This window comes from Scyliorhinus canicula, chromosome 10 (genome assembly GCF_902713615.1).
Source record: "Scyliorhinus canicula chromosome 10, sScyCan1.1, whole genome shotgun sequence".
NCBI lineage: Eukaryota > Metazoa > Chordata > Chondrichthyes > Carcharhiniformes > Scyliorhinidae > Scyliorhinus > Scyliorhinus canicula.
Genome location: NC_052155.1, coordinates 167,706,252 through 167,733,542, shown reverse-complemented (window position 1 = coordinate 167,733,542; position 27,291 = coordinate 167,706,252). Strand labels below are relative to the sequence as shown.

The 27,291-nt window shown below is 48.1% G+C and overlaps 1 protein-coding gene and 1 non-coding gene across 2 annotated transcripts in view; one reads left to right on the top strand and one right to left on the bottom strand.

Annotated features, from left to right (window-relative positions):
• The window catches only part of dok6 (docking protein 6), a 388,575-nt gene that overhangs the window by 146,454 nt on the left and 214,830 nt on the right, over window positions 1–27,291 (top strand). The gene's annotated exons all lie outside the window — the stretch shown is intronic.
• Window positions 13,835–13,906, bottom strand: trnag-ucc. Its single transcript has one exon. It is a non-coding gene; the product is annotated as a tRNA-Gly (tRNA).

Here is a 27,291-nt window from a genome sequence, read left to right as displayed (position 1 = left end):
GTGCGCTGCTGCACTGAATCTTGCACGTGAGACACATTGCTGCTATTGTGGGTTGCTGGACCAGGTAGTGACTGCTTGGGATTGTGAATGCGAAGTTGACCAAGGGGTTTACTTTTTGCTGGATTGTGCCAAACCTCTCTAGTTGGAGCCGCACCCATCCAGGCAAGGGAAGAGTATCCCATGACACTGATATGATTGGCCTCCAACAACCACAACCATTGTCCTTTGGCATAGGTATGATTTCAACCTGTAAAGACAGGGAGACGGAGAAGTTTAGAGAGGAAATCCTGGAGCTGAAGAACCAGTTACCAATAGTAAGGTAAAGGAAGTTGGGGATCTATAAGAGGCTTGAGTCGAAGGAACACCGAGTTAATGGAAAGCCAACCATCCAACGCAGTGAGAAATGCTATCAGAGAGCCTGAGTGAATTTTAAAAATATATATATAAAACGGGGATGAAACTATTTTTAAACAAATTCCATCCCACAAGAGAATATTCCCTGATTTACTCGAGCGTAATTTAAGTGCTTGATAAATGGCCCACAGTTCGACAATTTAGCATTTATGTCTTATCATTATGTTGAATAGTTGTGCACAATGCTGTGAAACAGTCCATAGGGTGGTGGCGATCAGCTAAACAATCTAAAGAATAAATTATGATGTTCTAACAGGTAAATGAGACCGAGTGTGTGGGTGTGCTTAATTTGGTGCAAAAAGATTTGATTCATTTCATTAACCACGATGGAAAGGTTTAATTCTTTCAGTGCGATACGAGACTGCACAGCTTTTAAATAAGCGATTCCAGGGCACTGATACGAATCAGTGCTCTGGGTTACTGATTAGCGGCAATTCAAGAATGTGACCCAGCCTACCTTTGCTTTGTTCAATCGGTAATCTTCCAGTGCAAGCAAATAACAATATGTTAATGAGTCTCTGTTCGGGGGTTTGGTTTGCCCTCGTTCCAATTGGTGAATGACCCATTGAAGCTGGAACCAAGATTAGCTGTTTGCATTAGCGAAGCCTATTCCAATCATCAGTCAAAAGTGAATATTTTTGTACATGTGTGTCTTTGCAGGTGGGGGGAGGGGGGTCACTTCTTACCAACGTCAAAACTCTGACCCTTAAAAAAACAAAGTGCCAAATGTGTTGCACATGAATTAGTGAGGAAGACTGTCCAGAACTCCAGGCAACATGGATAGTTAAAATTCAAACCATGTGACCCATCTACAGCAGCAGCAACAACAACTTGCAGTTGTATTGCACCTTGTGGTCTTCTGTAACATAGCGACACATTCCAAGTCACTTTGCAGAGACGTCATGAGCACCTGGATGCTGATCCAAAGAAAAGGATGGCGGCACCAAAGATCTTAGTTGAAAAAAAAAATTGTGCATGAAGTAATGGATTTCCACATTTCTGAAGGCTTTCGTGATTTTGGATGTATCTGTGTTACAACCAAGGGTGAAATATTTAGCCTGGGTTAGCCGTCAGTGTAAACAGCAACTCACGCCCAAAACAGTTGTATAAAAAGGGGAACCTGACAGCCTCCGAGGGAGATGTGCATGCAGGTCGCCATTACCCACCAGGGAGTACAATGGTGAGGGGGTTATGATAGGAGGGAATTGTAATAATATGCATATATGTTGACAAGTAAAGGGTTAACTATTACATCTGTGTAATACAAACACTAGAGGGCACCACTAGTTCCCAGTATAAATATAAGAACTCGGGGAATCTTGGGTACTAGTCAGTTGAGTGTAAACAGAGAGAGAGATAGATCACATCATAGTTAAGATTAAATAGAAGCAGCACGTGTAGTTAATTAGTTATTACTTAAACATAGATTACCTTATTAATAGTTATAATTCTGTGGAGTGTGCAAACTCAATATTAATCAATCGTTATTCAATAAATCAGTTTTGCTTTAAATTAGAGATTGGTGGTTTCTTTATAATCCCACTGGATTACAAAGTAAAGAGTAACGATATATTACCAAAGAGTAATATAACGGGCATGAACTGACATCCTCTCTGGGAGGAGATTGAGGAGGTGCCAGTGTTGCCCTTCCAGCCTAAACATGGTGGTTGGCTGTTCATGCTGCAATTAAATGAGAGCGGGAGACAATTTGAGGGTGCAAAATGTGACATTTAGTACATGAAACGATGCTAATATGTTAAATCACGTTGGGAAATCACGTTGCAGCTATATAAAATCTTTGTTAGGTCGCATTTGGAGTTTTGCGTGCAATTCTGGTCAACACATTATCAGAAGGACGTGGAAACTTTGGCGAGAGTGTAAAGAAGGTTCACCAGGATGTTGCCTGGTCTCGAGGGTGTTGGCCAAGAGGAGAGGTTGAATAAACGAGGATTTTTTCACTGGAAAGATGGAGACTGAGGGGAGACCTGATAAGAGGTCTACAAAATTATGAGAGACATAGACAGGGAGGATAGTCAGAGACTTTTTCCAAGGTTAGAATTGTCAATTACAAGGGGGCACAGGTTCAATGTAAGAGGGGGAAAGTTTGTGGGAGATGTGCAGGCTACGTTTTTCATGTAGAGAGTGGTGGATACCTGGAACTTGCTGTCAGAGGATGTGGTGGAAGCTGGCCCCTTAGCAACATTTAAGAGATATCTGGATACATGAATAGAGAGGAAATAGGGGAATACGCACCGAGTAAGGGCAGAGGTTTTGTTTTTAGTTAGGGCAGCATGGTCGGCACAGGCATGGAGGGCCGAAGGGCCTGTTCCTATGCTGCACTTTCTTTGTTCTTCGTTCTCTTTGTTCCAGTATAGGTGGTTAATATTTACTTGTGCTTAAACTCACCTATGCCCACGCTGTGACTATAATCTCTTAACCTTACTCACCCTAATGCTGCATTATGCTAATGCTGGTGCTTCGCCAGGATCCACAACTGAGGTTGAGGTGGTCTGCTGACTGCCATGGCCTGTTGCCTGAGATGACCTTCGCGGGTGTTCTGTGGAATGCTTGGACCTCGAGGGCCCTAGCCTGTTTCAGGCAGCACATGAGTTGTTGTGCCACTCTCCTTGGTATGCGGGGCTGGAGGTAAGTCGGATGGGCTGAACACCCCCAGGATCTCCTGGGTGGAAGGCTCTAGGCTATGCATCAGACAATCCTTTTTCCTGTGGGTGCCTGACAGCCCCTGGATTCCTCCATGGGATAGAGGGGCAGCTGGAGTGAGATCCAGAAGCCTTGCCGTCCTCTGATACTGGTGCCTGCACCATGCAGTTGATGCCCTGCACCATGCCGTTCATACCCTCAGCCATGGAGTACATGCCGTGATCCATGGAGTGGACATCCACGTCCTGTGCCAAAGTCCACTGTGGACAACACTCTCTCAGTGTTGGCCTGGTTGCCTCAGAGTTACGGCACAATCGCCTTAGACAGAATGCAATGAGACTCCTCCAGTTTATAATCCCAGGAGGGACGCTGACAACTCTTTCTGATATTCACGACTCTACTTTTGCTGTCCCAGCAGCTGGGGGTTGACCAAAACCAGAGTCTTGTCGCCTGACCAAGGCTCAGCAGAAACCTGGGCTCCAGTGTCCTCCCAAGTGTCAGATCATTGGGATGTTCCAGCCTCCACCTGCTGTGGATCATCAGGTTTGAGGTGCTCACCAGTGAGTGATCCAGAAGCCTGTCTACTAATTATCCCCACTGAGGTGCGAGTATTTGTGCTGGTGGAGGGTGCGGGTAACAGCTGTAATGTCCTTTCTATGCTATTCTCCGAGATATTTCCCTTGGAGCTGCTCAGGTCCGTCATGTCCAGAGGGTGAGAGAATGGGCTGCTCAAATGACTCACTGTAAGGGAAGCGAGATGGCATTAGTGCATGGCAGGGGCATAAGCATAGCAGCAGCTAAAGTCCAGTGAGGCTGGCGTCATGGCTGGATATGTTGAGGGTTCCCACTTTTGTCTGTTGCCTGCACTTCACCCCCAGCACAGGTGTGATCCTGCTCCTCACTGGCAAACTCAAAGGCCCTTTCCTCAAACAGAGTGAGTTTTTTGAGCTCGGGCATTTAAAGGGGGGGATTCAGAGATGATGGACGAAATTCTCCGACCCACGCAGGGTCCGAGAATCGGCCGGCGGCGACGTTATTCCCGCTCCTGCCATGTAAGGAATTATCCGACCCGCCATAAAACGGGGTTGTTCAAATCCCGCCGGCCGCCAAGGAGAACAGCTGGCGCCGGCGGGATGTCATGTTATTTTTAGGGTGAATAATTCTCCGGCCCAAATGGGCCGAAGTCCCCGTGGCCACGTCGGCGAAAATCAAAGTAGGTTTATAACGGCGTCAACCATTGATGATGGTTGACGCCGTTCAGTAACCTACATCAAGTGCGCGGGGGGGGGGGGTAGCGGCGTTGGAGAGGGGTGGAGAGCGGTGGGGAGGGGTGGGGAGGGGGGGTAGCGGCGTTGGAGAGGGGTGGGGAGGGGGGGTAGCGGCGTTGGAGGGGGAAGGGGGGTAGCGGTGTTGGGGGGGTGGGGTGTTGGGGGGTGGTGGGGCATGCAGTGTGACAGAGCCGGAAAGGTTGGCTCCACAGGGTGCCACCTTTAATGGGTTGCGGCGTTGGGGGAGTGGGTTGCGGCGTTGGGGTGGGGGGTTGGGGGGGGGGGGGTGGGTTGCGGTGTTGGGGGGGTGGGTGGGTTGCAGCGTGGTGGGGCATGCAGTGTGACAGAGCCGGAAAGGTTGGCTCCACAGGGTGCCACCTTTAATGGGCACAGCGATCTGAACTAGAAGTAACTGCCCACCCTCACCCTCCAATGGATACAGAGGACAAGCATCAGGTTCTCTGCCCCCCCACTCCCACCGCACAAGCATCAGAGGGACTCAATTCCCTCTCTTCACACGCCTCCCGCCACACCACGTCACAATCATCAGGGGCTCCCCACCACCAGAAAACATAATGGGAACCCCCCCCCAACCACCCACCCTAAACGGGGCTCCCCAGATGATCTGCACCTGCACTTCCCCCGGCACAGGTTGATACTGCCAGTTTGGCATGGCTGGGGCAAGCCAACCCATGGCACAGTGGGTAGTCCATGGCACAGCCCGGTCATGTTGCCCCCCCGCCCCACTCCCGGGCTGGGTTCTCATATTTACCATTGCCCCCCTGGGGGATCCCCTCGACTGATTCATGCATGTCACGTCAGTGAGGTAAGAATATTAAGTGAGGGGTTTAATGCCATGGGGAGCTCAAGGGCGTGAATCTGATAACCATATTGACTAAATTTAAATAGCTTAACGCTGTTGTTTCTGGGGTCGAAGGAAGTTTCACCTGCCAGCGTCAGGGACTCGGAGGTGAGGGTAACATCCGGGCTTTGAGGGACATGGCCCGGCAATGCCCTGGCACAGCCCCATGGCACCCTGGCAGTGCCAATCAAAGGGCAGTGCTGGAGCAGTATCAGGTTTGATGTGCAAGAGGTGGGGTCAGGTTGGTGGTGCAAGGGAGGCTCATGGGCAGGGCCTCTCGGGAACCCTGCTGTGGGTGTGGCGATGATGGGGGGGAAAGGATGATGCTCCCCCCCCCTTTCCCCCCCCTCCAACGCTGCTACCCCCCCTCCAGCGCCGCTACCCCCCCTCCAGCGCCGCTACCCCCCTCCAGCGCCGCTACCCCCCCTCCAGCGCCGCTACCCCCCCTCCAGCGCCGCTACCCCCCCCTCCAGCGCCACTACCCCCCCTCCAGCGGCGCTACCCCCCCTCCAGCGGCGCTACCCCCCCTCCAGCGGCGCTACCCCCCCTCCAGCGGCGCTACCCCCCCTCCAGCGGCGCTACCCCCCCTCCAGCGCCGCTACTCCCCCTCCAGCGGCGCTACCCCCCCTTCCCTTCCCTTCCCTTCCCCCTTCCCTTCCCCCCCCCTTCCCCCCCTCCAACACGCCACTTCCGCAGCGGCTGAAACTGACGCATACAGCGTCACTCCGCTGCTGGCCCTTTCGGGACGGCAGATTTAGTCCTTAAAAGCAGGCCCCTACGCCGGAGTCACCAGCGCCGCTTTTGCCCGCCGGTAATGGGCGTCACGTAAGTCTTCGGTGAATTTCGCCCGATATCTCTTAAAACTGAATCGTTAGCATGAGTAGTTTTACACAAGTTGTTTTATTAAGGATTGAGATGAATTATAGGACTGAGTAATCATTATTAACCATTAAACATGTACTGTTTCTCACAGTCAGCACCCTGCTGGGATTGTGAGCAGCTGTCAGGATGATCAATCATGGGCTGCTTCTGACTCTATTGGGTGAAGTTTAAGCACTGCTTGCAATTCTATTGGATAAGTTTAAAAGAAGCAGCTTCAGGGATTGGATCGCATTCAACTGGGGTGGGCTATTGATTTTTGAACGTTGTACAATTACTGTGCTCGGCTCTTTGTTCGGTAGAACAGGTCTTGGCTGATATCCACGTAACAAGCTTGATTAAATAACCATCTTGTCCAGGTTGTGGTGTTTTTGTTTATCTCTGTACTGAGCTGAGCCACAGGGAATAACCCCACGTGGAAGAACTCAATACACAGCTCTTGAAACCACTCCTACAGCATCACACCGGCTGGATGTACCCGCTCATGCTGATTGTGCTCGAGTTTGTCCTGCAGTGAGACAGATAGGGAGAGTGTAGGCATAATGCGACTAGATCCGATGGTAAAAATGTCTGGCATGTGTGGTTGGTGTGCGGAAGCAGGGATGTGAGGACAAGAGGTCGGTGGTAGAGGGATTGAATGTATGTGGAAGGAGGAGCAATCAAGGTGGCTGCTTTGTCCTGGATGGTGTTGAGCTTTTTGAGTGTTGTTGGAGCTCCACTCATCCAGGCAAGTGGAGAGTATCCCATTACATAGAAGTCATAGAATCTACTGTGCAGAAGGAGGCCATTCGGTCCATCGAGTCTGCACCCGCTCTTGGAAAGAGCACCCTACCCTCGCCTAAACCTCCACCCTATCCCTATAACGAAGCAGCCCACCCAACACTAAGGGCAATTTTGGACACTGAGGGCAATTTAGCATGGCCAATCCACCTAACCTGCAGAAGTCTGAGAACACGCACGAACAGACTCAAAAACAGCTGCTTCCCCACTGTCACCAGACTCCTAAATGACCCTCTTATTTACTGACCTCATTAACACTACACCCTGTATGCTTCAACCGATGCCAATGCTTATGTAGTTACATTGTATATCTTGTGTTGCCCTATTATGTATTCTCATGTATTTTCTTGAATTTTGTTTAATTCCCTTTTCTAATGATCTGTTGAGCTGCTTGCAGAAAAATACTTTTCACTGTACCTCGGTACACGTGACAATAAACAAATCCAATCCAATCCAATCCAATCTTTGGACTGTGGGAGGAAACCGGAGCACCCGGAGGAAACCCACGCACACACGGGGAGAACGTGCAGACTCCGCACAGACAGTGACCCAAGCCGAGAATCGAACCTGGGATCCTGGAGCTCTGAAGCAATGGTGCTAACCATTATGCTACCGTGCTGTCTTGCAGATGGTAGACAGGTTTTGGAGGGGGTCAGGATATGAGTTACTTGCCGCAGATTCCTAGCCTCTGACTTGCTCTGGTAGCCACAGTATTAATATGCTCATCATTCAGTTTCTGATCAATGGTAACCCCAGGATGCTGATTGTGGGAGATTCAGTGATGGTAATGTCATTGAATGTCAAGAGGTGATGGGTTGATTTTCTCTTGTAGGAGATGGACATTGCCTGGCACTTGTGTGGTGTAAATGTGACTTACCACTTGTCAGCCCAAGCCTGGATATTGTCCAGGTCTTGCTGCATTTGAACATGGACTGCTTCATTATCTGAGGAGACACGAATGGTGCAGTCATTGTGCAGTCATCCGCAAACATCTCCACTTCTGACCTTGGAAGGGAGGTCACTGATGAAGCAGCTGAAGATGGTTGGGCCTAGGACACTATCCTGAGGAACTCATGCAGTGATGTCCTGGAGCTGAGATGATTGACTTCCAACCACCACAACCTTTATCCCAGGTGCCATGATAGGGAGATTTCGGAAATGGGGTCCAGGATGTAGCAGGCAACTTAGGGGCTAAATAGACTGAGGGAAAAGGCAGCAAGCAGCAGAGTCAAAGGGGCACGCCCATATCCTAAGTTACCTTGTCCCAATCAGACTTAACCTCCTTCCTGGGAATACACAGGATGCCCCTGTTCAACCAAGATAATCCACTCAAGCTCCATTGCCCATTGGGACAAACTTGTTTGACCAGCCATTAGCCCATCACAGAGTCTGATGACCTATTTGTCTGTCAATAGCTCTTTGGTTTGTCGAAACGGGAGTGGGAAATCTGACAGCCCAGATAACGATAATGGATTCAAGTCTGGTCTCCTCAGGGTAGAATCTTTGTTTGAGGGGCTGGGCGGAGCTTAGAGAGAGAAAGAATGCTGTTCTGAACAGTTGCAGAGGAAGGCTTTGGAAATTGATCAGCGAGGTCATGAAAGTTGCCTCTGCGGCAGGCTTTGGGAAAGGGTTCTGAACAAATGTCCCAACAGAAGAAAAAATTGCTTCATAAATGCAAGTATTACCTTTGTCCAGCTGTGTAAGCGGCATGAGAGCGGCATGGTTATTTAAAAGTGATGTTTACTGGGAACTCGTGTGCAGGAAGGTTAAGAAACTGCATGTAATCTGTTAGCGTCGGAGCTGAAATAAAGTTCAAATATTGTTTTTGTTTTAATTAAGTTTGTTTATAACATGGGCTTGAAGAATGGGCCAAAATTTAGCAGATGGACTTTAATGTGGATAAGTATGAGGTTATCTATTTTGGCCCAAAAAATAGAAAGGCAAATTATTATCTAAATGAAAGCAGATTTTGGGCGCACGGTGGCGCAGTGGGTTAGCCCTGCAGCCTCTCGGCGCCGAGGTGCCAAGTTCGATCCCGGCCCTGGGTCACTGTCCATCTGGAGTTTGCACATTCTCTCCGTGTTTGCGTGGGTTTCTCCCCCACAACCCAAAGATGTGCAGGGTAGGTGGATTGGCCACACTAAATTGCCCCTTAATTGGAAAAGATTAATTGGGTACTCTAAATTTATATTTAAAAAAATGAAAGCAGATTTTAAATATGGCTGGGCTGAGGGATCTAGGTATCTTTGTTCATGAATCACAGAAAGTTGGTATGCAGGTACAGCATGTAATAAAAAAAGGCAAATGGAACTTTAGCGTTTATTGCAAAAGGACTGGAGCATAAAAGTAGAGAAGTGTTGTTGCGATTATATAGGGTGTTGGCAAGACCACATCTGGAGTACTGTGTCCAGTTTTGGTCTCCTTATTTGAGGAAGGATGTGGTGGCATTGGAGTCAGTTCAGGGGAGGTTTGCCAGATTGATTCCGTGGATGAAAGGGTTGATGTGTGAGGAGAGATTGAACAGTTTTGGCTTACACTCGCTGGAGTTTGGAAGAATGAGATGGGAACTGATCGAGGTATGTAAAATACTCGAGAGGGTTTGCGAAAGTAAACGTAAACCAAACGTTTCCCCCTTGTGAAGCAAAGGGGAAACGAGAGGTCACAGATATAGGTTGAGAAGTGGAAGATTTAAAACTTAGATGAGGAGGAACTACTTCACGCAGAGGGTGGTGAATTTGTGGAATCGTTGCCCCATAGTGCAGTGGAGTCTGAATCATTAAATGGTTTCAAGAAAGAGTTAGGTATATTTCTAATTTTTTTTTAAATAGCGTTAAAGGCAAATGGCAAAGTCTGGGAGGTGGAGACCAGGAAGAGACCAGCCATGATCTGATTGAATGGTGGAGAATTCTCGAGGGGGCTGAGTTGATTGCTTGTGCTCCTAATTCCTAAGTTCCTAGAACCAGGCCCTTTATCTTACAGTATCACTGCTGAAATGAATCAATCTTTTTGCACCGTCTTAAAACTAATAAAAATGTTATGGCATCTGGTCCAGTCTCTTCGGCACTGTTGAGGGTTGACCAGGCGTCCGTAAAACAGGTGTGACCCCAACCAGCAGAGAGTTTTCCCCCTGATTCCCATTGACTCCAGTTTAGCTAGGGCTCCTTGATACCATGCTATGTCTAATGCTGCTTTGCTGTCAAGGGCAGTCACTCTCAACTCACCTCTGGCATTCAGCTCTTTTGTCCATATTTGACCAAGGCCAGGAGCTGAGTGACCTGGTAGAACCTGAACTGAGTTTCCGTGAGCAGGTTATTGCTGAGTAAGTGCCACTTGATGCCACTGTTGATGACTCCTTCCATCACTTTGCTGATGATGGAGAGTAGACTTGATAGGGCGGTCATTGACTGGATTGGATTTGTCCTGTTTCTTGTGTATAGGACACACCTGGGCAATTTTCCATATTATCGGGTAAATGCCAGTATTGTAGCTTCATTGTAGGGCAGCACGGTAGCATGGTGGTTAGCATAAATGCTTCACAGCTCCAGGGTCCCAGGTTCGGTTCCCGGCTGGGTCACTGTCTGTGTGGAGTCTGCACGTCCTCCCCGTGTGTGCATGGGTTTCCTCCGGGTGCTCCGGTTTCCTCCCACAGTCCAAAGATGTGCGGGTTAGGTGGATTGGCCATGCTAAATTGCCCGTAGTGTCCTGAAAGTAAGGTTAAGGGGGAGTTGTTGGGTTACGGGTATAGGTTGGATACGTGGGTTTGAGTAGGGTGATCATTGCTCGGCACAACATCGAGGGCCGAAGGGCCTGTTCTGTGTTGTACTGTTCTATGTTCTATTAGAACAGCTTGGACGGGTTTCGGCAAGTTCTGGAGCACAAGTCTTCAGGAGTAGTGCCGGGATATTGTCAGGGCCCATATCCTTTGCAGTACCCAGTGCCTTTGGCTGTTTCTCAATGTCACATGGAGTGAATCGCACTGGCTGGCGACTGACATCTGTGATTTTGGGGACCTTCGTAGGAGACAGAGATGAATCATCACTCGGCACTTCTGGCTGAAGATTTTTTGCGAATACTTCAGCCTTGTCTTTTGCACAGATGTGCTCGGCTCCTCCATCATTGAGGATGAGAATATTTGTGGAGTCTCCTCCTCCAATGAGTTGTTTAATTGTCCACCATCATTCTCGGCTGGATGTGGCAGGACTGCAGAGCTTAGATCTGATGCATTAATTGTGGAATCGCTTATCTCTGTCTATTGCTTGCTGCTTATGCTGTTTGCCACACAGTAGCCCTGTGTTGGAGCTTCACCAGGTTGTGTCTCACTTACCCACATGAGAAGCTACATATATTCACACACATATAGCCCAGTCCTTTGCAGACAGAAGGCGATGTCCATGCATTGTCATTTTTTCAATTGAGCAAAAGCTTTGAGGACAGCCATTCCCTGGTTCACTCTCCATGGCAATGCCTCAACCAATCAGAGTCCACTTGTGAAGAATACCAATGCTAAAGACTCCTGTTGAGTGCAAAACTAAAATCTTGGATAGCATGTCTCTTTTTTCAGCAATACTATGCACGCCAAAATAACTATTTAAAAATAAATAATTTTAATTTGAGAAATTCTTCTAATTTGACTAAGTTCAATTTGCTAGTCAAAGTACCTCTTGGGCAAAACGATCATGCACTACATCTAGCTCCAACACGATACAACAAATGAAGAGGGCATTCTGCAGAGTGAATAATTCTGCCACACTCTGTTAACTCAACGCTATTGCAACTTTGCATCTCCTTGTGGCTTTTCTCTGCCTGATGCTCAGTAAATACAAAGCGGAAATAAAAAGATTTTATTTAAAGCTTCCACCTCACTGAGGAGGCTTCAAGCTAATCGACGTTCAAGAACCTGCTCTGAAAACTCTGCTCAAATGTTGACAGCTGTGACAAATTCCACCATTGCAGCTGAGAGATTCTACAACATTCTAAGACAATCAACCCACTCAAAATAAAAAGCAATTTGCCTTATTTCCCAATGTTAATCGACCTTTTAAAAAAAATTTGAAGTTGCAGATCCACATTATCATCTTTCAACCACACCCTATCTAAGTACAGGGGGCGAAATTCTCCCAAAACGGGAGAAATCGTCAAACTGCCGTAAAACCCGGGCGGGTTTTACGGCATCGCGCCCCTTCCCGACGGGGGACCGATTCTGGTCCCCCGTCGGGGCTAGCAGCCCGACGTCGGAGGCCCCGACAAGTCGGGCTTAACGAAAATCGTTAAGCCCGCTTGTCGGACTTAGCGCCGGCTGACGCGTCATATGACGTCAGCCGCGCATGCGCAGGTGGGAAGACTCCACCCGCGCATGCGCGGATGACGTCATCGCGTTTTTGCGCGAAACCCGCGCATGCGCGGTCCGGGTTGCCCCTCAGCCGCCCCGCGTATTGATACTGCGGGGCGGCGGAAGGACAAATAGTGCGCGGGCATCGGGCCCGCTGCCCGCGATCGGTGGGCACCGATCGCGGGCCCATGGCACCCTTGGCACGGCCGTGGTACTGCCGTGCCAATCGGTGCCATGGTTATTTTTTTCCAGGTGGTCACGACGTTTTTACGAATGGCAGGACCAGGTGTGTTTGCCGTTCGTAAAAAGGTCGTAAAGGGCTGGGACTTCGGCCCTTCTAACAGCTGTGAATCGCTGCCGGCCGTAAAAAAACGGCGGCAGCGATTCGTGTCGGGATTTCGGCGGGGGGGGGGGAGAATAGCGGGAGGGCGTCAAAAAAGTCGGGAAGGCCCTCCCGCTATTCTCCCACCCGTCGTGGGGGGGGGGAGAATTTCGCCCAGGGTTTTGTTTTAATCTATCCCTTAGTTTTTGAGATATATTGTTCACAGGCAAACAAACGAGCGAAAACAGTAACTTCAGTGGCAGAGGTGAACGCACTTCTGAACAGGCACTTGACTGCAAGTACGAAGCAGCTGAGGCCTTTTTAAAAAAAAATTGAACATTTGCTTTAGCAAATCTGATGGTTCACCTGAATCACTCTTGTTCCTTCCCAGATTTTAAACTGAAATATTTTCAGTCCAGTTTCAGAATGAAGGCTGAAAATAAAACTCACGGGAGTCGCTGTTGGCCGGTCGAGAAATTTGGGTGGCTTGCGCCAAATCCGAGAAATCGTACAGTATCAACCGTTAGCCTGGATCATACTGGATAATCACGTTACTGATGGCTGCCTTTAGCAGACACTCCTGCTTTCCATACCGCTCCAAAATATCTGATTGCCAATTGGTCTCCTTGATCCCGGTACTCTATCCGGGTACTTAAAACTTGGACCTTATATTCGGGTAACCTGATTTCACCTTTTGCCACTGGGGACTAGGTCGTCTCTCTCTCTTACTCGGATGTGGTTGTATCACTTGTGTTGCTTTTAATCTGACCTCAAACATTATAAGCAGCCACATTACATGGTTGGCTGTTGCTTTCCTCCTGTTGGGTTGAAGCCACATTCTCAGTCTTGAACAGCATATAATCTAGGATAAGACTGCTGTATGACACTGTGGAAGGCTTCAAGGTTTAAGGTGCCATTTTGCATATAACTTAAAGGCTATTCCTCCTTGTTAGGGGTACGGAATGTCGTAATCATCAAATTTACGGTGCAGGAGGAGGCCATTCGGCCCATCGAGTCTGCACCGGCTCTTGGAAAGAGCACCCTACTTAAGCCTAACCTTTTTTTTTTTTTTTTTTTTAAATTTAGATTACCCAATTATTTTTTTTCAAATTAAGGGGCAATTTAGCATGGCCAATCCACCTACTCTGCACATTTTTGGGTTGTGGGGGCGAAACCCACGCAGACACGGGGAGAACGTGCAAACTCCACACAGACAGTGACCCAGGGCCGGGATCGAACCTGGGACCTCAGCGCCGTGAGGCGGTTGTGCTAACCACTAGGCCACCGTGCTGCCCAGAAATTTCCAACTTGTTTTTTTTTGCGATGGCCGGGAATCGAACCCGGGTCCACTGCTTGGAAGGCAGTTACGCTCACCACTATACCACCATCGCTCACTTACTTAAGCCTAACCTAAGGGCAATTTAGCATAGCCAATCCACCTAACCTGCACATCGTTGGACTGTGGGAGGAAACCGGAGCATCTTGAGGAAACCCACGCAGATAAAGGGGAAAAATGTGCAGACTCCACACAGACAGTGACCCAAGCCGGGAATCGAACCTGGAACCCTGGAGCTGTGAAGCAACTATGTAAATCACTGTGCTACTGTGCTGCTGCATAATAGCACTTAGAAGAAGGGCAGAAAGTTATCCCACTGTCTGGGCTAACAGCCCATTTTCTATTTTGGGGATTCTACTGTGTGTCGAATGGTTGCTGGGATTCAGAAAGCAATTAATTAATTGCAAAGGGTTTAGGTGAGACGATATATAAATGCAAACTCTTTTGCCTAAAATAACATTATTGATGAACTGTCAAAAAAAAAGGTTGACAATTGGGAGTTGTCAGAAATGCCGGGTTTAACGTGACATGAAAACAGTAATAAAACATATTTGAAAATTAACTGGTAGAGCATGACTGGTAGATTGTTTATTTTGGGTTGCTGGATTACTGAATTTTAATCATGTGTTAACTTATGGGTGAATGAATTCCTTTATAAAACGTAAAATGGATCGATGAATTTTTGAAAAGGAGAAGGAATCTTAATGAACAAATTGACCAATTTTAATTTATTTGTCATATTTGTATCACCAATTGCAGGATAGTTCAAGCCAGAAGAGGTCATTATTAATATACTATAGTATGAATTTGTTGTTGTTGTTGTCTGCTGGTTTTGCTGCACAATATGCCATGTAAATGGAGCTTAATTTGCTATTCCAGTAATGATTTCTCTTGAGTGGAATGGAATGAAGAGTTCATCGATCTGCTTCGTCTGGTCCAGATTAATGAACAGAAGGAAATGGCCTGACCTTGAAAATCCATCTTTTTTTTTGACAGAATTATTCCTCTGTTCTGTACTGGCCATAACATATCAAAATATTAGTCTGTGAACAGCTATCTTGTACAGTTGATGTCCCAAGAGAGCAGACGGTACTGGGATATAAATGCTTGTAAAATCTTTCACTTGCAGTAATGTGAAAATAAGAAAATTGCTTCACGTCGTGAATGCCAATTTTAGGTTCCAGTGAAATCCATTCACTGAAAATATTGCCCATCAAAATGGACATCGTCAGTTTTTGTTCTGAAAATTTGGAGCGTTTTCAGATTGATTTTTCTTTCAAAATGTCAAGTGATGTTCTGAAAGGGGTGGTCACGTGACCCTCATTTATGCCCACAATAACCCTTTAAGGCAATCCTTTGTTGCTCTGATTTGGAACATTGATCTTTTCATTACATTAGCTCTTACTTCACTAGTGCCGTTCTTTCAAAATATGCAGCAACAACACTGGAAATAATTCTCAGTGACTGCAGCTATAACTCTTATTATCAGGCATACTGGTGATCTCATGCATAAATTGTGAACGCAGTTTTTAATTCATTTAGATACAATGCAGAACACTATAATATTTGTAATTGATTTTGACTGGAGTTCTGGGAATGGAAAATAGATGTAAAATCATTAGCAGTCACTCTGCTTCCAATTAAACTGAATGGGAAGGTGAAGTACTGTAATCTGTGATGTACTTGTACCGTGTTGACACCAATATCTTCTCCCTGCAGATCATAGGAAGAAGGATATATATAGGCAGCTATAGATGGTATTTTTTTGAATCGCGATTTCAATCCTTTTGATGCCAAAGGATTGACGGTGTAGGTTTTATCTTCCTGCCCGCCTTCGAGAATCATAGTGGGCGGGATGGACAATTTGATGGACTGTTGAAAAATGTGGTCTTGGGGCAGGAGGGACTGGAAATGCTAATTTGTTTCAGCAACGCATCCCTCCACCTTCACGTTATTTTTAAGGCTTGCATATCTTCCTCCTCCGACCCAGTCTCCCATCGTCCAGTCGAGAGACTTTTCCACTGTCCGATCGGATGGGTGTCCTCCCTACCCTTCCACCATCACTATCCAGATGTAAATAGGTCCAGTCAATAAATTCTTCTCAAAAGATTGTTCTTTGTTTTTAACCTATTGAGTAACAGAGCAAAATATCTTTCATTCAATTTAGTTATTACAACATTATAATAAACGGTAAGGTCCCAGTCATGGCAACATTGCTAATTTGCATTATGGAATCATAACATGGAGATCTTGCAAAGTGAAGTCAATTTAAGGTCAGCCCATCAGGAGATAGATTGATTTGTATTGTATTTCAGCCTCCTGTGATCTACAGAGACGGATTTTAACTGACTTTTTTGAGATGGACAGGGTGCCATCGTTGTGGGATCTAGAGGAATTTGACTGTCGTGCCGCATTGGCATTTGATTGGCAGGATGCCCCTTTACTCATGTTAATAGGGGGCGGCACGGCAGTGCAGTGATTAGCACTGCTGCCTCACGATGCCAAGGACCCAGGTTCTACCCCGCCCCAGGTCACTCTCCCCGTGTCTGCGTGGGCCACAACCCCACAACCCGAAGATGTGCAGTGTGATTGGCCACGCTAAATTGCTCCTTAATTGTAGTAACAAATATTTATAAACAACAAAAAATAATACTCATGCTAATAATAGGGGGCGGGATTCTCTAATTCCGCAGCAGAGTGTCCAAGGCGTCATAAACGCCGTCGCATTTTCCGAGGGCGTGAACGGGCCGAGCCGAGGACGAATTCTTGCTCCTACAGGGGCCAGCATGGCACTGGAGCGGTTCACGCCGCTCCAGCTGCAGATCCCGGCAAGACCTGGGCGCCGCGGGATCCGCGCATGCTTAGTGGCGCCTGCGCCAATGCATGCATGTGCAGTGGCCTCCTTCAACGCGCTGGCCCCGATGCAACATAGCGCAGAGCCACAGGGGCTGGCGCGTAGGAAAGGAGGCCCCCAGCCAGAGAGGACGGCCCGCCAATCGGTGGGCCCCGATTGCAGGCCAGGCCACATTGGAGCCCCCACCGCGGTCGGACCCCCCCTCCGCCCCCCATAGGCCGCATCCCGACCCTTCAACGACCGAGTTCCTGTCGACTGAGAGCAGGTGTGGACGGTGCCGGCGGGTCTCGGCGTTTCTATGACGGCCGCTCAGCCCATCCCGGGCCGAGAATCGGTGGGCCGGCCGTATAGAGCGGCCTGCGACAGGCGCCGCTCCAACCATTCCAGCACTATTGGCGCCGATTCTCTGCTCTGCGGATAATCACATACCGGCGTTGGTGCGACGTGGCGCAGCTCGCGCCGGTCGTAGGGATTCTCCGGCCCAGTCCCGGGCTGAGAGAATCCCGTCCAGGCTGTCCCACTCGTGTGGAGGATGGAAAATTCGGGCAGTCCCCCAGTTGGCTATTTAAAGCCTGGCTTACATCTTCAAGAGAGGGGTTGCATTCACACCATTGAAATTTGTCTGTCACTTTACCGGAAACATCTGCACATTGAAAATAAGTCTGGACCCACTCCCCAGGTGCACTGTGGGGAGGGGGTGGAGCAATTACCTCTTTTCATCTGATGCAAAGCATATCCTGCAGCAGCTCTGGAGTGATATTGAACTCTCCAAATTCAATAGAGGAAACAATTCAAGAACTTGACTGTGAGGGTGAGTACAGGTCTTCATATCTTCACGTTACCAGGCAACAGCAATCCTCCATCAAAAGACGTAAACATTTCCCCCACATGCCATCTCCATTGATCATCTACTGTCTCCGTTCACACAAACCTCTTACTTGCTGACTTTTCAAAAGTGCTCTGTTCTCACCTGGCAGCAGACACCAAGCAATGATCATCTCCGATGACGTGCTTTTTCACTTCAGAGTCCAGTCATTTACTTTCTATTTTTTTCAAAAACTCCCTGTCCAGTTTGCACCTTGCTTCCAATCCCTCTCAGCCTGCCTGCTTAATGAAGAAGATACATATGTGAAAGCTAATATGTGAATTAGGAGCAGGAGTAGGCCCTTCTATCCTGCTCTGCCATTCAGTAAGATCATGGCTGACCTGATTGTAACCTCAACCACACATTCCAGCCGACCCCCAATAACCTTTCACCCCCTCGTTAATCAAGAATCTATCCACCTCTACCTTAAAAATAATCAGTCTCTACTTTCACTGCCTTTTAAGGAAGAGCGTTCCAAAGGCTCACAATCCTCTGAGGGAAATAAGTTCTCTTTATCTTGATCTTAAGTGGGTGACCCCTTATTTTTAAACAGTACTAGATTTTCCCACAAGAAGAAACATCTTTCCACGTGTATATCCCCTTTCAACAGCTCTTTCTACAGGGCAAAATGGATACTATGCAATGGAGAGATAGAAGAGGGCAGTCTGGTATTTTGGATCTCGTACAGGTGGAGTCCTGGGGATAATGTGGTAATCCAGAGTGAAGAGCTTCAGGGATAGCGATGCTGGGGCTCACATTGTGTACTTCCATTAATCTTCAGCAATAATACATCCACATCATTCACAGTTTAATGCTGTAAATGTAAGTCACCATTTTCCTTTCCTCTGGGGCCTTTCAGTATCTGGAACCCATAGAATATTACTTGTAGTAGGATCATTCCCAAGGAAGAAGCACTTATCACGCATTTCATGCCTCCTGTGTATCAGCACAGATATTGGTGCCAGGGAGAGTTTAGCAGGTGAATCATATGGGTTAACATTTTGACTCGGAGAAGAGCATAGAAGGAAAGGGTGGCGCAGGAGGCAGCGGATACTCCAAGGATGACCGAGCTACTGAATTCAGGAGCCCAGCCTGTGGAGGAAAAAAAAACATTCAAGACACAATTGTAGCCTGCATCCTGTTTTTCCTTTTGTCTGTTCTATTGCAGAGTATTGATACTCTTGTTTTCTAGCTCTCAACATGTGGCCACCTTCATGGATTCTTCAGGCTTGCCTTCATTCCAGGAATCTGCATCACCAACATTTGCCCCTTTCAAAGCTGAAACTTCTATTCGGTCTCCCGACGTTTAGACCACCTTGGACAGGCTGGTGTCCCACATGGATTTTGGGTTTGAAAGCCTTACTAAACTCTGATTGTCTACTGTCTTTGTAGATGACTGGTAGTGGGACAACAGGAGTGGCACATGTTGCCCACCTGTTCCCTTGGCACCATCTTGGGCAATGCTTTTCCACACTGCCCAAAAACCAGCTGAACCAGACGGCGGCCCTGTCATGGGGCCACGGTGCTGCAGTCTGTAGCTGAATCTTCTAACGTCTAATCATCTAGAGGCCTCTGACTACAAATGCTTCCAAGGGTCCTCGGTGAATCCTCAACAGCAGCTTCTCACCAGCAACACAAAGGCTGTGGGAAGAGAACCTGGTAAGCCGAGTGGGGTGAGGACATTTGATGAATAGCACGACAGGATAGAAATGAATTTTGGGCAGTGGCACAAAGGGAGTGCATCACCTGCCTACTTTCCACTGAAATTGGGCGGAATGCAAATTGGGTGGCACATTTTTTACCCTACCACTCAAAATGAATTCATACCCCATTGATTGACACACGGAGGATAAATAATGCTAAATCTATTATTGTTAATGCCATTTTTTAAAAAAAAAATCAACTTTTCTTTTTGCACTACTGGCTATTGTGTAGTTTTACGACTGGTTCTAAATCTGCCATCCCAGAATGTCACAAGTATGGTTGTTGGCTCAATGGTTTCCAAGCCTTATGTTGAATTTGGTGCTGGTGGGGAAGGGAGCATTTAATCACTCCTTATTGCCCTTGCCGAACAATCTCAATCTCAATTTCAATATCATTGATTGACCTAGCCTCAACAGCCTTTCAGGGGATGAGTTCTAGATTTCCACTACCCTTAGTCTGGAGAAGACCGGAGGATGTAGGCAGGGCCGGCCCAAGGCACCGGCAACTCGGGCTGTCGCCCGGGGCGCCATGTGTTAGGGGGCGCCAGAGACTCGGGTCCCGCGCATGCGCAGTTGGGCCGGTGCCAACCAGCGCATGCGCGGTGGCCGCCCTCCCCCAGGGCGGCCCCCCCGCCCCCCCCCTTCCGTCCGCCCGCACCCCCCCCCTTCCGTCCGCCCGCCCTCGTGCCCGCCCCCCCCCCCCCCCCCGGCCGCCTCGGCCCAGCCCCCCCGCCCGCCCCCGCCGGCCCCGCCCCCCCCCCCCCCCCCCCCCCCCCCGAAGGGCGCCGAAGTTCAGCTTGCCCGGGGTGCCAGCAACCCTAGGGCCGGCGCTGGATGTAGGAGCAGAGGTAGGCTATTTAGCCCATTCAAGTCTGCTCCACCATGCAATGAGATCATAACTGATCTGAAATAATAATCCTCAACTCCACTTTTCAACATAACCCTCGATTCCTTTCCTGATTATAAAACCACAGTATGTAGGATCAGAGATGGGCCCTTCGAAGTGTTTCCCTGAAGTCACCCCAAAGGGCCTAGCTCTAATTTTAATGTTTTGTCCCCTTGTTCTGGACTTTCCCCAACCAGAAGTAAATATTTCTCTCCATCCACCCTTAGTTATCCTGAACAGCTTTATTTGGTCATCCTTTAATCTTCTCTGCTGAAGAGCACACTCAGTCCTTGGCATAGGGGTTGTGCCAGTTCTCTATCAGATACCAAAAGGACATCAGTGACGAATACTGAAGCCAGCAATTCCCACACGGGCTTGTTTTCAAGTGGGGATGCCTGCGCTGTAAATTGGGTCACTGGTGTTGAATCTTTGATGGGAAATTCTGTTTGTCTGCCCTATCATTGTGGGGAGCAATTCAGGACTAAATGAGTGACGTAAACATGAAGCAATATAGATGATACTTCCAGGTATCCATTAAGCATAAAACCAATTCACAAGCGAACAGAAATTCAAAACCAATCAAAAGCAGTTATCAGTGAAGTATCAGCCCCAATTCCTAAATGAAGTATTTCAAAATCAAGGGCGGGATCCCCCCCGCCGCCGGGTGGGAGAATCGCTGGGGTGCCGTGCGAATCGCGCCACGCCGCTCCGTCCCCCGCATGCGATTCTCACCCCCCTCCCCCCCCCTCCCCGGAAACCAGCGCCACACGAATCGCGCCGGGCCGCTCAGAGAATCGGCGCAAATGACGAGCAGCGATTCTCCGGCCCGGATGGGCCGAGCGGCCGCGCGTACTCGTCGCGAAGGCTTGGGGGAGAGGGGAGGGGGACTCCGATGCGGTCTGACCCGCGATCGGGGCTCACCGATCGGCGGGCCAACATTTGCCCCCTCCCCCCCGGGCCTACTAGCTTGCGCGACCGGCCCAGAACCCCGGCGCCATGTTGGTGAGGGTCCGGAGCGCTCCACGAGGTTATCGCGCATGCGTAGGTTGGCACCAATGCCACTGCGCATGTTATTGTTGGCTCTGGTGCAACTGCGCATGCGCGGATCCTGCGGTGCCCAGTTCGCACCGGGATCTGTGGCTGGAGTGTCGCAAACCACTCCTGAGCCGCGCTGGCCCCCTGTAGGGGCCAGAATTCGACGTGGGAGCAGCCTGTTCACACCGCCGTAAAACGCGACGGCATTTGCGACGGCGTGGTCACTCTGCCTCCATTTCGGAGAATCCCGTCCCAAGAGTCCACAATGTGGCTTCCTATATGTACTGCATCAGCAATCTTTCTGGGAACGATTTTGCTCTATTCATAAATTTTTGTAAGTTATTCTGCAAATGTTTGGAATAAGCAGCTTGGTGGCATTTTTGAATGAAGTCCAAGCAGCTCAGCTGCATGAAGTTGAAAAGAGTTTTTTGTTCTAAAGTGGATTATAGGGATGTTTAATCCGTTGAGAGATTGGTCTCATTTTGCCTTAATAAGAGAGGATGAAGGTCTCACTCACAGGTATGAAGCAGCAAGCCCAAATGCGCCGGAAGAGGCTGCCTGGCCTGAGGATCGGTCAGAATTAGACTTTGGGCCTTGTTCAGATAATTTGACAATGCTTTTCACAGGTTCAGATGCTACTGATCGTTTTGGTAGCTTATAAAATCAATTTGAGCGAACTAAAGTGCAGTGCTTCATTTGCAAAATGTTTAAAAAAGACATAGGTCATAAGTACCTATGTCTTTATAAAGGTCATATGTAGCTGGGTTATTATGGGGACAATATGCTCTCCATTAGCTGTTCTTCTTTATCATGTACTACAAGCCATGGCCAAATAACAGGTGAGCCAACATATTTGGATGGAAATAGGTAGGAAATAGCTGCTCGGCAACTTCAAGAGAAATGTCAGGAGCAACATCAACCACTCTACGCAATGGGGAAGCAATGGCGTAGTGGTATTATTGCTGGATTAGTAATCCAGAGACATTCTCTGAGGGCCTGGGTACAAATCCCACCATGGCAGATGGTGAAATTAAAATTCAATTAAAAAACGTTATTCACTTCAATATGTACTTTGTTCAGTAATAATTAATTCAACCATCAACTTTCTCCTCCAACTTTGAAGTAAATCTCCCGAACTATCTCTTTAATCTCACCACAGATTATAACTATAACGTGCCCATAAAGGTATATTTCTGTATTTTCTTTATTGCGTTTTGTGGACAAAATCTTTAATCCAGCAATAAAAACAAATGGTGGGAATACAAGGTGGGCGGGATTCTCCGACTTCCCAGCTGCATGTTTCTCAGCGACGATAGATGGCGTGCTGTTTGCTGGCGGTAGGACCCCCCCTCCCCCCCACCGCTGTCACTGGAATTTTCCATTGAAGCCACCCCACGCCTTCGAGAAACCTGTGGGCCGGATCCGTTGCCGATGGGACCAGAGAATCCCCCCACCGGCGAAAGGCTGGAGAATTATGGCCAGTCGGTCTGTCAGCATCGGTAACTTTAAAATAAGACAAATGTTTGGGGTGTGATATTTCTTTTGAAGCACAATGGGTAGGATTCTCCATTTGGGAGACTATGGGCGGAATTTAACTAAATGGGAACAAAAGTCCCATAGCGAGCATGTTTAGCTGCGTGTTTCCCGGCGCTTACAGCGTCGAGAAACAGACTGCTAGATAGGGGGCCTCAGTCGGGAACACACAGCTGAGGCCATTCATAGCCCTGTTTTGTGCACTGAGGAGCTCCACTCGCCGGAACCCCTCAGTGAGAGATTTGGACGTCATTTTTAAATGGTGTCCCGATCTCTGGATCCCCCGAAGCCACCCCTGACCCACTCCTGTAAGTCCCAACACACTATGGGAGGCCCCACGCTCCCCCTGCTTCCCCCCTCCTCCCAAACATTCATACAGGGCACGCCAGCCCGATTGCCACCGCGCAATAAATGCCAGCTTGGCACCTTGACAGTGCCCACCTGGCAGTGCCCCGCCAGATGCCAAAGACGCCTGGGCATGTTTGCACTGCCAGGTTGGCATCCAGGTGGCATTAGCAGTGCCAGGATGCCACCCTTCTCAAAGGGCATGCACCTGGACGCCTCTAATCACACAAGTGTCATTCCGTCTAGTCCCCATCCATGGAGATCAATACTAAACTGTACTTGCCTGAGGTCTCTGAGGCGAAGGGGATAGATCCATTGGGAGATCAATACCGTACTGTACTTTCCCGAGGTCTTCAAGGGCAAAGGGGATAGATCCATTGGGAGATCAATACTAAACTGTACTTGCCCGAGGTCTCCGAGGGCAAAGGGGATAGATCCATTGGGAGATCAATACTAAACTGTACTTGCCCGAGGTCTCCGAGGCGAAGGGGATAGATCCATTGGGAGACCAATACCGTACTGTACTTTCCCGAGGTCTTCGAGGGCAAAGGGGATAGATCCATTGGGAGATCAATACTAAACTGTACTTGCCCGAGGTCTCCGAGGCGAAGAGGAGAGATCCAAACGCCTCGGGTACCTTGGGAATCTACACATTAAAGTGAGACGAGCTGTGGTGGGCCGGATTGCCATCACAACGCACAACGTCTCGCAAGATCGTGTTAGATCTGCATTGTCTGCAACTAGAAGCACCGAAAAATAGTCAAATGCTGACCTCTGCACTTGATTCTCTGATCTGCGCCATTTTGGATCTGATATTTTTAAGGCCGGCTTCCTGCAGCCATTCATATGCCCTGGCAAAACAATTATTGTCCTGATTTTAAGATGGTAAGAACTAAGCTGTACAACTTTCCAAGCTAACCTGCGCATGTCGGTCTTTGGATTCTGAGGAGTAGAGTTTACTAATCCCAGGTCAGAGCCTCTCAAATCAGCAATTTGCGCATTGGAGACACTTCGTGAATTTTAAAAATCTGCCTGTTAGCCCTTGCGGCACAGTGGGTAGCATCCCTACCTGTGGATCAAAAGCTCTGGATTCAAGATCAACGCAAGGACTTGTTGGCTGCAGAAGGAGTGTTCAAAACGCGGTTCAACGGGCTGATAATCAACTTGGGAATCCTTCCACTATTTCCCCAAGGGGAAAAAAAAGTGTGTGGCTGTGAAGACACGGTAACTTTGGCTTTCATATTTGTATGTGGAGGCTGGATCACTGAGAAAGATTGGTTCTTTATCTGATTCAGATTGAAAGGCATTCTGTCTCCACGTAAAACACTGCTGACCTCCTTATCTATTGATTCTTTGTCAGACTCGTTGCTGTTTGGATCTGTTCAGGTTGATTGGCTTTTTACATTTGTGAATGTTGTTTTAGCACAAGTCAAGTACCACTGATACAACACTGACTTTTAGCAGAGGATGGGTGGATCTTTACCGCAAACTGCCCTGATTTAAGCAAAGGATGTGTGAAAGAAATAGACCTCTCTCCAAATACAAAGACAAAATATCGTGGATGCTGCCAATCCAAAATATAAACAGAAAATGCCGGAATTGCTCACTTGGCCTGTGGAGAGCGAAACAGCGTTAACGGCCCGCATTCCATGGATTGGTGGCAGACCTTTAAAAACGGCGGATTTAGCAGTTAGAATACCAGTTTGTTCACATTTCTCTAAGACTATCATTGTGTCATTCTGAATGCTTGGCCGGATTCTGCCGGCCATAATTATCTCATAATTATTGACAGCTTAAAGAGGTTATTAAAATATTAGCTGTCTTTGATGTCATTGATGAATGGAGGTTTGTTTTTATAAGGGATTAAACACTTGGAAGAGATTTAAAAGGTATGAATGGTCTTCCATGAATTGGAATGTTTTGATGTAGTGAAGGCTGTAGTATATATTTAGACCTTTATTATATCTGTCTTTGGTGGATACTGGGCAAGTTATCATGAAGGTGTAAGAGCCAAGGGCAGCAAGTGGATGGGTTGGCATGAGTTGCCATTAAGTTGGCATGGACTGTACGTGGGAGTGGGTGGAGGGTTGGCATCAGAGTGGCATGTGGACATAGAGATGGCATGGGGACATAGAGATGGTTTGGTAAATGGTAGGCAGTGAGGGCTAGAGGGCCTAAAATGTAACATTATTACTGGGGCGAAGTCCCATAGAACTGAAGCAGACCTTTTCAACATCACTCAGCAGCCCCATTGGCCACCTTCAGTCTGCTTCTGTGAGCCTGACTCCATCCCGGCCCAGCTCCAAAGTGAAATTTGGGTCCGATGGAACACTTTCTACCAAGGTGGGTCTGCCAAATCGGGAAATTGCCCACTTCTAGCGAACTGCCTCAGTAGCAAAAATCTGGTCCATTGTTTCAGGTTGATGACCATTTATCAAATCTGGAAAATGTTGCATGTGTACCGAATTTTAACCAAGTATAAAAGTCTGCCAAGTGGGAAATGTGGGGAGCAAGACTTAAAGGAAAGTCTCCGACAGGCAGGATGAAAGCAGAAATGTTTAAATGACAAAGGATGTCGTTAAATGATAACCTCATAGCCCCCCAACCTTGTGCAACCTGATTGTCCCTCCATGGATCCCAAGTGCTTATAAGGGGGTAGCACGGTAGCATAGTGGTTAGCACAGTTGCTTCACAGCTCCAGGGTCCCAGGTTTGATTCCCGGCTTGGGTCACTGTGCAGTGTCTGCACGTTCTCCCCGTGTCTGTGTGGGTTTCCTCCCGGTGCTCCGTGTTTCCTCCCACAATCAAAAGATGTGCAGGTTAGGTGGATTGGCCATGATAAATTGCCCTTAGGTTAGGTGGGGTTACTGGGTTACGGGGATAGGGTGGAGGTGTGGGCTTAAGTGGGGTGCTCTTTCCAAGAGCCAGTGCAGACTCGATGGGCCACATGGCCTCCTTCTGTACTGTAAATTCTATGACTTCGAAATAGAACATAGAACAGTACAGCACAGAACAGGCCCTTCCGCCCTCAATGTTGTGCCGAGCCATGATCACCCTACTCAAACCCACGTATCCACCCTATACCGTAACCCAACAACCCCCCCCCCCCCCCCCCCCTTTAACCTTACTTTTATTAGGACACTACGGGCAATTTAGCATGGCCAATCCACCTAACCCGCACATCTTTGGACTGTGGGAGGAAACCGGAGCACCCGGAGGAAACCCACGCACACAGGGGGAGGACGTGCAGACTCCACACAGACAGTGACCCAGCCGGGAATCGAACCTGGGACCCTGGAGCTGTGAAGCGTTTATGCTAACCACCATGCTACCCTGCTGCCCCAAATGGGGCAATGAATTGCAATGCTTGTTTGTATAAGGGATTAAAGGAATTGAAATATAGTGATTAGGTTTTTTTTTTATCAATTAGTGTTTCTTTTTGAAATAGTGAGCGCATCAATTCATACTTAAGAACCTTGTACTATCATCCCTTTTGTCACCTAAGAATTCCAGCCTTTCACCCTATTATACAGTTTTCTCCCTGTGTTCTTTCCCTTGCCCCTATTTACCCTGCCTCTGTACTTGCTTGACAACTGTATCGGTCATTTTTTAGTTCTGGTGAGAGGTCACTGACCCAAAACGTTAACCTTGTGTCTCTCTCTTGTGTCTGCTGCCTGACCTGCTGAGTGTTTCCAACATTTTCTGTTTATTTCACTGTGTACAAGTCCTTTGAACAGATGCTTTCAGAGCCACCTTTGATCTTTTGTCTAGCCCAATGCTTATCTTGACACATGTAATGCTGTATCGACTTTTTTTTTTACACATTCTGACGTGAGACAAGTCACTCATTTAAATGTGAATGGAAAATGCCCGGTTCTGGCTTTTCCATTTCATTCCAAGTGATTTCTGTGTTCACAGCTCTCAGTTCAAGCTTAGCTGTGAAATACAGGTGATCCAAAACAATTACTGCGGGGAGTGACAGACAGTAATCTGCAGGTTTCTGCGTAGAGACCTAAACGGGAGATCAAAAAGCAGACGGCAGTGGTTATGCAGAGGCTCAAAGACTCTGATAGCAGCCGAGGAAATTGGTGAGGCATATTCGTCCCAGTCATTTCAAATCAAGTGTCCAACGTAGCTTGGCTCAATGCCATTGAGCTAACAGGGAACTCAACATCATGGTTGGGTTAATATCCTCTGTCTGAAATGCTTAGGAACACATT